The 10002-nt window shown below is 39.7% G+C and overlaps 1 protein-coding gene across 1 annotated transcript in view; it reads right to left on the bottom strand.

The window, feature by feature from the left end:
- LOC124262543 (aplysianin-A-like) overlaps positions 1 to 4195 on the bottom strand; it is a 42415-nt gene extending 38220 nt beyond the window's left edge. Inside the window, exon 1 of the mRNA XM_046697049.1 lies at positions 4146 to 4195. The gene's annotated coding sequence lies outside the window, so the exon portion shown is untranslated. The remainder of the gene's footprint in view (positions 1 to 4145) is intronic.
- Between the last annotated feature and the right edge of the window lie 5807 nt (positions 4196 to 10002).

The raw sequence follows: 10002 nt of genomic DNA, 5'->3' as shown, positions 1-10002 counted from the left end.
TTGATAGTGGCATTGGCACATATTCTCGAACTGACTCAGCGGTATTGTTTTGTATTGTGTGGTATGCCTGGCCCAACGGCGTTGCAGTTGAGGTATTCATGGACTGACATGAGCTTATCAGAGTGAGTGAGTGAGTTTAGCTTTACACTGCTTTTTAGCAATATTCCAGCAATAACACGGCGGAAGACACCAGAAATGAGCTTCAGGCATTGTACCCATGTTGGGAATCGAACCCGGTTCTACAGCGTAACGAGCCAACGCTTTAACCACAAGGCTACCCACCGCCCCTACGGCTGATCAACATGCTGTGGTGCAGTTACCACACGTTTCCTGTGTACACTACAGATAAGCACAGGTTCTCCCTACGAGGTATACGTAGAATCAATAGCCCAGTCGTCCATGTCCCCATAATCCGACGTGATGAGTTACGTCCCCTAGAAACGTATGATTATGGGTTCGAGTCAAACTTTGGAAGGCCCATTATTTTCTGGATATTTCAGCACCATACCCATGATTGTTGGCGAGTTTCAACACACGGAGGAACGTCCGTGATGTAACTAAAACATTGTTAACAGCGACCTTAAAGGACTCACTCACTCCCTCTCTCACTCACTTCAGTTCACATGGACCAGCAGTCGGTGAGTGGACTCGACTTAAAGACTATGTTGATATTGATATGATACACAGAGACACAAATATCACGATCATAACATATGTACATTTTCAAAACTTACGTTTTAATTTCTTCTGCATACATTAACTCGAAGTAAATTATCTTTATAAAGAGACAATTCAATTGAAATACTGTTGGAATTAATACATCGGTCTCTTGAAATAATTTAACCGGACTCAGGAAACAGATTCGTGTTGGATAATTAAAGAGGATGTCAGTTGAGGGCACTCACGCTCGGGCCATAACCCAGGCCAGGTACAGGTGACGTGTGGCAGGAGAACTGGAACAGACATATAGATATCACACAGTGTGCGTGGTTACGCTGGCAATGGACACTCGTGTACATGAAAGGTGTGACGTTAATAGTCTGTTTAATATGTCATTGCTTATAATATGTTCCAAACTTTTAAATCAAAATGAGTTCTTTTAAAACATTGCGTGTAGTAACAAAAACTCAAAACAGCAGACTGTTATTTACAACTGACACGTCCGTTGCTGTATATATTATGTGGTTGAGAAAAGTTGAAAATACTCACAAATAAACAACAAAAGGTCATCTTGTATGTGTGCCCTCTCACTAAAGGATAACAGCAAATAATAAGTGAATGTAAATTATGCATGATGTATACACACGTGTAACTCCTGTGCAATGAATGTGTTTCTAATGCCACTTACAGAATGTGTGTCTCTGTACATTAAGCTGACCCTCACCTTAACATCCCTCACCGTTTGGTTGCTAGCGATCTGTTTCAGTATCACCTAGCAATGCCAGTCCGCAACACCAAAGGAAAATATCAAATTTAAGAAAAAATAACGATTTAAAAATTGTGAAGAAATTAGTTGAATACGCTTGACGTGATCGTCAATAGTTACTTTCGGCTTAAGGGAATAAAATTGTAATCGAAAAAGAAACTTTTGTTTGTTTTTGGTCAGTCACATAGGGGCGAGTCTTTTTCAAGGTAACGTTTTATTTGACAGTCTCATGTTTAACATTCCGAGTTGCATGATCAGAAAACCCGTTTCGACTGTCACGTTCATCACCGGGTAAGTGACGCTCCCATATGTCGTATGGAAGGTCGTTCTAACATGACCCGCTATGCACCCGGATCTTAGTGTAACATTAGGTAAAATTTAAATCTGATTTTTTAACTAGATTAATATTTGCTCGTCACAAGGTAGCAGAATTTCCCCTCTGCCCTACCACCACACCCGTACGCCCGCCGGCCCACACGCCCCCGCGCGTATATTATCACTAACTGCAGTATTTCTGGAAAGACTTGTTTATGTATTAGGGGCAACGAATCAACTTAATTGCTGCGTTGAACAGCAGCAGCAGCAGCAGTAGCAGCAGTAGCAGCAGCAGCAACAACACAAGCAGCAACTAAAAACAATATAATTCCGTTTGGTATTTTTATCAAAGTAATTTTGCATTGAGAGGTATTCATTCGTATAACTATTAAGAATTCAACTCCCCAAACAATACGCATGCCCTCAAGCGCCGTCAAGCAATGAGGGCTACCAAGTGAACACACGCGTTTACACATATGTAGACATATCTAGCTCTGAACGTATTATTTATACCACATGCTAGTATATTACTACATGCCCATACCACCCACACAGTATAAAACACGTCCATTGGAAGTCTATAATATAGCAAATAGTGGCTTGACTTTCCTAATAGCTCCCGCACCATCCTCGCTATACAACTAAAGCCTCTTTTACATGCACACATTTACTCCTGTAAGGACTCAATGTATGCCCCCAGCAAACATACAAACACAAAATCTTCTTCATCTTGGGGGTTCATGATGCTCTTGTCTCTGGGGATCCAATGGCTGCTATTGCTTGAGTAGCCTTATTTTTATACCGTCGGCACAACCGTGCTCCACTGCTGACATTCATCCGAAGAAAGTCTTGACAGAGCGCGCAAAACGTGTCAAAACCTTGATTAAAACGTGAAAAACGTGACGGAAGCCATCAGAACGCGACAGCCTGCCGGGAGGAAACGCAATGGCATCCGTAGTGGACTGCGGGCCCAGCCGTAGTGTGTCTTTGAGCTTCCGGGACTCAGCAGCCCGTGTATCCCAACGGCCCATCACGGATACCATGATAGACCGTGAGAAAACTTAGCAGGACCGAAGAAAACTTGACTTTGGAGGGTAAAGATGGCCAAACTCCCACGGCGCACTACGTTTCGGTGAAACTTGGCTGCAATGGCAACCTCGAACATAGCGTAACCCTAGCATAAATGAAGTAACATCCATGTCATGTAACATGGTCGTACAAAAGAAATTGAAAAAGCAACAAAACGGATTATGACAACATATCAATTCCAAAGGAAACCTATGTCTTTTGATGAAACATTGATAAAACATAATCATAAAGGAATAATTAGGATGTTTTTGAAGTGATTTAAATGTTTCATTTAGCAGCGTTTAACCAACTATAATCACTTTCAAAATGTAAACACAATAGGATTATCTCCATTCTACCATGACATATGCACCATGAATAAAACGCATTTTATATATGCACTCATTACCCTTGCGTAGTGGTTTGACAATACGCGCAGTGAATCGGATGTCATGGTAGAATGTTAATTATACACTCAGCTTATATGACACAGCTCTGAACTTATGATTTATACCACATGCTAGTATATTACTACATGCCCATACCACCCACGCAGTATAAAACACGTCCATTGGAAGTCTATAGCAAATAGTGGCTTGACTCCTAATAGCTCCCGCACCATCCTCGCTATACAACTAAGCCTCTGTATCCATCGTGCAGAGTAAAGTTAATTATACACTCAGCTTATATGACACAGCTACAAACTATCAACTGAAAAAACATTCATCAATTCTTAGCTCATTCATCATGTAAATTACACTAAACCCAATAATTACAGTAGTAACTGCACTTCCACATTAGCGTATTTTAACATGTACAGATGAGTAAAGAGGCGATATAATATTTCTCAGCTGATTTAATCTTATGTTAGATTTTCAACTGAAAAGGTGTTGAGAAAACGATGTTAAATGTAAACAACGAACTGAACCATCACTTTGTCTGTACACAACTTCTATACGTTTATATGAATTTAAATAAAATTATTTTAATAACTCTTTAAAAAATGACAAGAGATTGTTCGTTTAATTCAGGATGTTTATCGTACCCCACAATTGTTTTTATCGGAAATGATTGCAGAAATTAAACATTTAAACATGGTAGAGGTATGGCGTTGCAAATATATTTCTTTACCAAGCATTCATTGAATCAATATGTATATTTTACACATTACACAGCCTCAGCCTTTAACAAATAGAAATGAGCAATGGTTCACGTAAATTAATTGCGTAAAATGTAAAAGAAAATAAACTCGGCTGATATTCATTGCTTCTCTGTTTACATTGTAACAACAACCTTCTCAATGGATATCACCCTAGAACTGAAGCAAGACCTTTACCTGAACCAGCGCTTCACCAGGTATCTTCTAATGCAGTTTAACCATCTAACCCAGAAAGATTATACAATGAAGAACATCAGTTCGCTTTCCTACCTGTCTCCATGAGGACATCCGGGTTACACAGTAATTGCTCCTGTGCACGGTGGCAGATGCCAGGTATATATACTACCGCGTGACACGATGCATGTCACCTGAGTTGAAGGATAATGTCATGTTTGTTCGTAATCATAGGATTGTCTGACAAATATATATGTGCTGTAAACAAATGTACATCCGTTACTGAAATAAAAATTCGCTCTCATCGACAAAGAAAACGCTCTTCGACAAAACCCGACATCCTTGTTCCTAGACTGACATCTAGTCTCTGAAAAGAATATATTTTGAAGAAATACAGTTGTTACGTTGACTTGAAACTGACTTTAGTGGTCTGTAAATGTTAATGTTTTCAGGGTCGGATGAAACATACCGGTGAAGATCCGAGTTAGAATTGATCTTCAGCAAGAGATAGGCACTTGAGAGAACATGTGTAATACTATGTAAGTCGGCGTTTGCAATAGCTTTCTTTTCCAAATCCAATTATTTACAAGCTGCAACGGGTTCTTACTAATGAAGATACCGGTTAGAATTGTTCTTCAGCAACCCATGTTTGTGGTTAGAGCGTCCGCCCGGAGAGCGGAAGGTTGTGGGTTCGATCCCCGACCGCGTCATACCAAAAGACGTTAACATATGGTACTTGTTGGTCTCTGCCTGGCGCTCGGCATTAATGGGTACAACAAGGACTGGTCGGCTCGGAGTCAGTATAATGTGTCTGAGTAGGGTATTCATGCTTCACTGCGGCGTGGTATCTCCGTGGGCTAGCACTATAAAACCAGCTTAAGTCTGGGCTAGTACAAGCAGCCACACATACACATACACACGCATGCACGTCGTCATATGAGCGAAATATTCTGAAGCACGACGTTAAACCCAATTTCACCTCACCTCACATCGTAAAAGGCCACTGATGGGATCGGGTGATCAGGCTCTTTGACTTGGAAGATGCATTGAATCGATTACCAATTGCGTAGCTCGATGCTCCCGATGTCTCTCACTGGATTCACCCACCCGTGAAGTGTGCCAATCGTTTGGGAATTCTAATTGAATATACAACTGTTTGTGTTATCGAAAATATATGAAAACATCACATGCTAAACCATTGATTACTCTCACTGAGATTGATTTCTGTCTTGTGTCGCCATTTCATATTTTCGTTGATACAAGGCCCATTGTGTTTCAGTAAGCAGCGTGGGCAATCAAAAACAAGCTGACAGACGGCCTATTTTTATTTCTGTTTGGTTGTCCATCACTGTCATAATTAACCTACCTGTTCTAGGCATCCTGGCAGTCAGCCTTTGTTACGCAACACATAACACACAATAGACAGTATCCTTTTTGATTTATCCTTAATCCTGTCAAGCCTTGTTTCGTGTTGGAATAGAGAGTTTCACTTGAATATCTGTTCTGGTTTTCTTTAGAAACCCTGAATGTATTATTTGAAATAAACCTTTGTCCTAACCGATTGTGTTTAATTGTAATATTGAAGTTTGCATGTTAACTTTTAACTGTAAGCAGCAGTGCTGTTGATAGAATTCTTGGATATTTGAATAGAACTTGAACTGGTGAACCTCCATTTATTGCACTATTTATCTACTCCGTTATTTTCAGATTTGTGAAATATATCTGTATTTTACCAATATTGCCAGTCTTCAGCAAATTGTGAAGTTTAGGAAGGAGAGTTGCAATGATCAAACAGATCATATATCATAATTTTAAAAGGGTTTGGTTTGTAATGTTACTATGCCAATGCCAAGTGACATAGGATCAGATTGACTGTTCCCTAGTTTAACTGATAGCGACCTGTCTTGCAGTTTGTTATGGAAGTTTCCGATATTAATCTTCAACTCGAGATTAGTTTTCTGAGGATTCATGTCGAAGGCTTTGCTGAAGTCCAGAAATACTGCGGCTTGGTATTGTCTCCGTATTTGAGCTACTTTAATTTCACTTTTCAGTCATAGCATAGTTGTGCTAGTGTTTTAAGTGTCATATCGTGTTTTACAACTCCTGCTTTGATCAGGTAGGCTTTTTAGCATCTCGTAAATGCTTGTGTCCAGACCAGGTGCAGTACGTACAGTTTCTATGTTGTATTGCGTGTCATAAGTATGTTACAGTGAATGGTATATTGTATAGAAGATGCTTGCTTTGCGGCTGTTTGATATCTCAGGCATAAGCATTGATTCTTTTGCTTTTTGAATTCTTTGCTGCAATTTTATGCTGCTGACAGATAAGAACTGCTCAGTTAGAGCAGTGGCCTTTGTCTGTCTGTATGTATGTTGGCTAACTTGACTTTTGTGGTAGGTTTTAGCTTACCCTTGATTGCGCGTACTGGGCTCCAAATTGTTTTAGCCTTTGTTTTGTCAGTTAGAGATTTGTAGAAAGTCGGCCATGGCTCTTTCGTCACTTTGATTAGGTGTCTTACATTTGTCCTGGCTGCAAGGACTTGGGCGAAGGCTGATTTATCCCTTTTCGACCTATTGGGGTTTTTCTTTCTCATTTTCCATGCTTATTTTTTCAATTTGGGCCAATCAGCCTTTGTAGCCTCACACGTGTGCAGAGGTTTGGACTCAAACTGCGGGTATAGGAAGGTGGTCGCTTCCCAAAGTATCATCATGGACTTGGTAATGTGAGGGACCTGTGAAGATCCGGGTTAGAATTGGTTTTCAGCAACCCATGCTTGTCGTCCGAAGCGACTAACCGGATCGGGTGATCGGGCTCGCTGACACATGACATGGTTGACACATGTCACCGTATCCCAATTGTATATACATCGCTGCTCATGCTGTTGTTCACTGGATTGTCTGGTCCAGACTCGATTATTTACAGACTACCGCCATATAGCTGAAATATAGCTGAATGTGGAGTAAAACTAAACTCACTCACTGGTAATGTGAGGCAAGATTGTCTTTGGTATTTGTGAGGTCAATTGACTCCGTGTGCTGCGGGCATGGTCATATACCGTTTGGGACAGCAGTAGCGTCTTCAACCTTTATTGCCTTATTTTCACGATCCGTTCCTGTCTTCCCATAAAGAGCTGTGGGCATTAAAGTCACCAAGGATTATCCCATTTTGCCTACTAGTTGAGGAATTCCTTAACTCTTCCTTATGTGTTTCCTGGGTAACCCTGGTATACGTTAGATATGCGTAATTCACGGCAATTTGCCAGCTTTAAGGACATTATTTCAAGGTTTCCAACATTTCATTCGCTATTTATGGAGATACAGTTGGTCCTCATTGATATCCTCTCTTGTTGCCAGGCATACGTCTTGCTCTGTCTTTTCTGTATTGGCTGTATCCAGGTAGTGTGAATTTGGCTTTTTCGCTTTGTTTAGTCTCGAAAAAGCATGGCACGCGTCTGCATCAAATGTTTTGTGACGAGTGCATCTCGTCAATCACCGTGGTTCTCAAGTCTGTTTGCAGTCCTCTGTAATGAAACAGCTCTATGGTTGTTAAGATGGGCGCTTATTGAGGTTGCCAGCCCCGTTTTGGAACTGTTTCTTTGTACCTTTGGATTTCAGTATTATTGTAGCCAGTTTGAGTATGAAGGCTGCTTTGTACATTTCTATCTGGACGATCTATTTAGTATATTTCATGTTTATTCACCAGAAGAAAACATGTATGTGTGCGTATGTGTGCGTGTGACGTTTCTCTTCTTTGCAGTAATTCATATTGATATGTAGACTTAGTCACTTTCAGAACACAGCTGTTAACCTACACATTTCTAGATTAACTTTGTGTTTCAATCAGGGAATCGACAGGTAAAAGTATTGATTTTTTAAGTATTGAATTGAGAACAAATTTATCCTTCAGTTGCTATTTTTATAACCTTTCTTTTTGTTTGAGATGTCAGTGTTAACTTACTGTATCAATTATAAAACCGACACCTCAAGTGGTTATCCAAAAATAGTTATAAATTCCTATTTCAAAATGAGCAAATCACTGCGGTAAACGTGGTTTTGGTCATGAATGAAACAGGTTTAGCATCGTTTCATGTCGTGTCCTGTCGTCAATTGTACAATACTGTATTAGTTCAAATTGTAATAAATGTTCTCGAATAGTGGTGCTGATGTTGGATTCATTCCATCTCTGAGCTGGCGTACCTAAAGGTGCACAAGGTCAGTATAGTCAAGATCATGTCTGATGCCATCGGTCAAAAAAGGTAGAATAGTCAGGAGAAGTATTTGACACGAGGTGGGGCGAGAAGGATGCGAATGTCCCTCTCAATTGGTACAACCTACCACTAACATAGATTCTTTAACAAGTATGTGTTGTTTTTTGCTGCAGTGTTCGTCATGAGAACATGTAAACTGGGGTAAAAAGATAGTTTTATAATTGCTCTATCTGTACTTTAGAAAGTGTATTATATGATTGCCCTAGTTGCACTTTAGAAGCTATACTAGAGACAAGTGCAGAATGCCAAGTTTTATGATTGCTCTATCTGTACTTTAGAAAGTGTATTATATGATTGCCTTAGTTGCACGTAAGAAGCTATACTAGAGACAAGTGCAGAATGCCAAGTTATATGATTGCTCTATCTGTACTTTAGAAAGTGTATTATATGATTGCCCTAGTTGCACTTTAGAAGCTATACTAGAGACAAGTGCAGAATGCCAAGTTTTATGATTGCTCTATCTGTACTTTAGAGAGTGTATTATATGATTGCCCTAGTTGCACTTTAGAAGCTATACTAGAGACACGTGCAGAATGCCAAGTTATATGATTGCTCTATCTGTACTTTAGAAAGTGTATTATATGATTGCCCTAGTTGCACTTTAGAAGCTATACTAGAGACAAGTGCAGAATGCCAAGTTTTATGATTGCTCTATCTGTACTTTAGAGAGTGTATTATATGATTGCCCTAGTTGCACTTTAGAAGCTATACTAGAGACAAATGCAGTAATGCCAAGTTTTATGATTGCTCTAGTTGCACTGTAGAAGTATACTAGAGACAAGCGCAGATTGCTCTACTATCTGTACCGTAGAAAGTGTATTATATGATTGCCCTAGTTGCACTTTTAGAAGCCATACTACTAGAGACAAGTGCAGAATGCCAAGTTTAAGGATTGCTCTATCTGTACTTTAGAGAGTGTATTATATGATTGCCCTAGTTGCACGTAAGAAGCTATACTAGAGACAAATGCAGAATGCCAAGTTTTATGATTGCTCTATCTGTACTTTAGAAAGTGTATTATATGATTGCCCTAGTTGCACGTAAGAAGCTATACTAGAGACAAATGCAGAATGCCAAGCCTCAAATCCCATGTATGATTTTTTTTCACAGCAGTATAATGTGTCTGTTTGTCATCCAACAAGGAAACAGATCCATGTCCTTGTGCGTCTGCCACTTAATGTTAGAAACGCATGAATACATACAAGAAAAACAACAAACCACAAAAAAACATGACGTTACTTGGTAGAGGTAATTAGGATTACGAATACCAATTATGAACATACATTACCAATAATAAACTTAGATGGTGCACATTACTCCGACACAATGCATGCTCGAATCACAGAAGTAAATCTTGAAAAATGTTTTGGTATATATAGGAGTGTAATACAGATGTGATTCCGAGATATGTTGGGAGTGTATCTTGGTACGAACTGGAAGCCAAAGTAAGCTGCTAAGGCCAGGTTTGATGTGATGATACTTGCTTCTCCATGAGACAGTCCTAGCGGCTGTGAACTCTTCGGAGCTCATTTAAATGCTTGTTCTTGGACCACCAATAAGAAAGTTAAATGCAGACATCTAAATACATTCACA

Source organism: Haliotis rubra, unplaced genomic scaffold, assembly GCF_003918875.1.
Source record: "Haliotis rubra isolate DU_JTF1 unplaced genomic scaffold, ASM391887v1 Scf844, whole genome shotgun sequence".
Taxonomy (NCBI): domain Eukaryota; kingdom Metazoa; phylum Mollusca; class Gastropoda; order Lepetellida; family Haliotidae; genus Haliotis; species Haliotis rubra.
The sequence above is the reverse complement of the archived record's forward strand: the minus strand, read 5'-3'. Positions and strand labels throughout refer to the sequence as shown.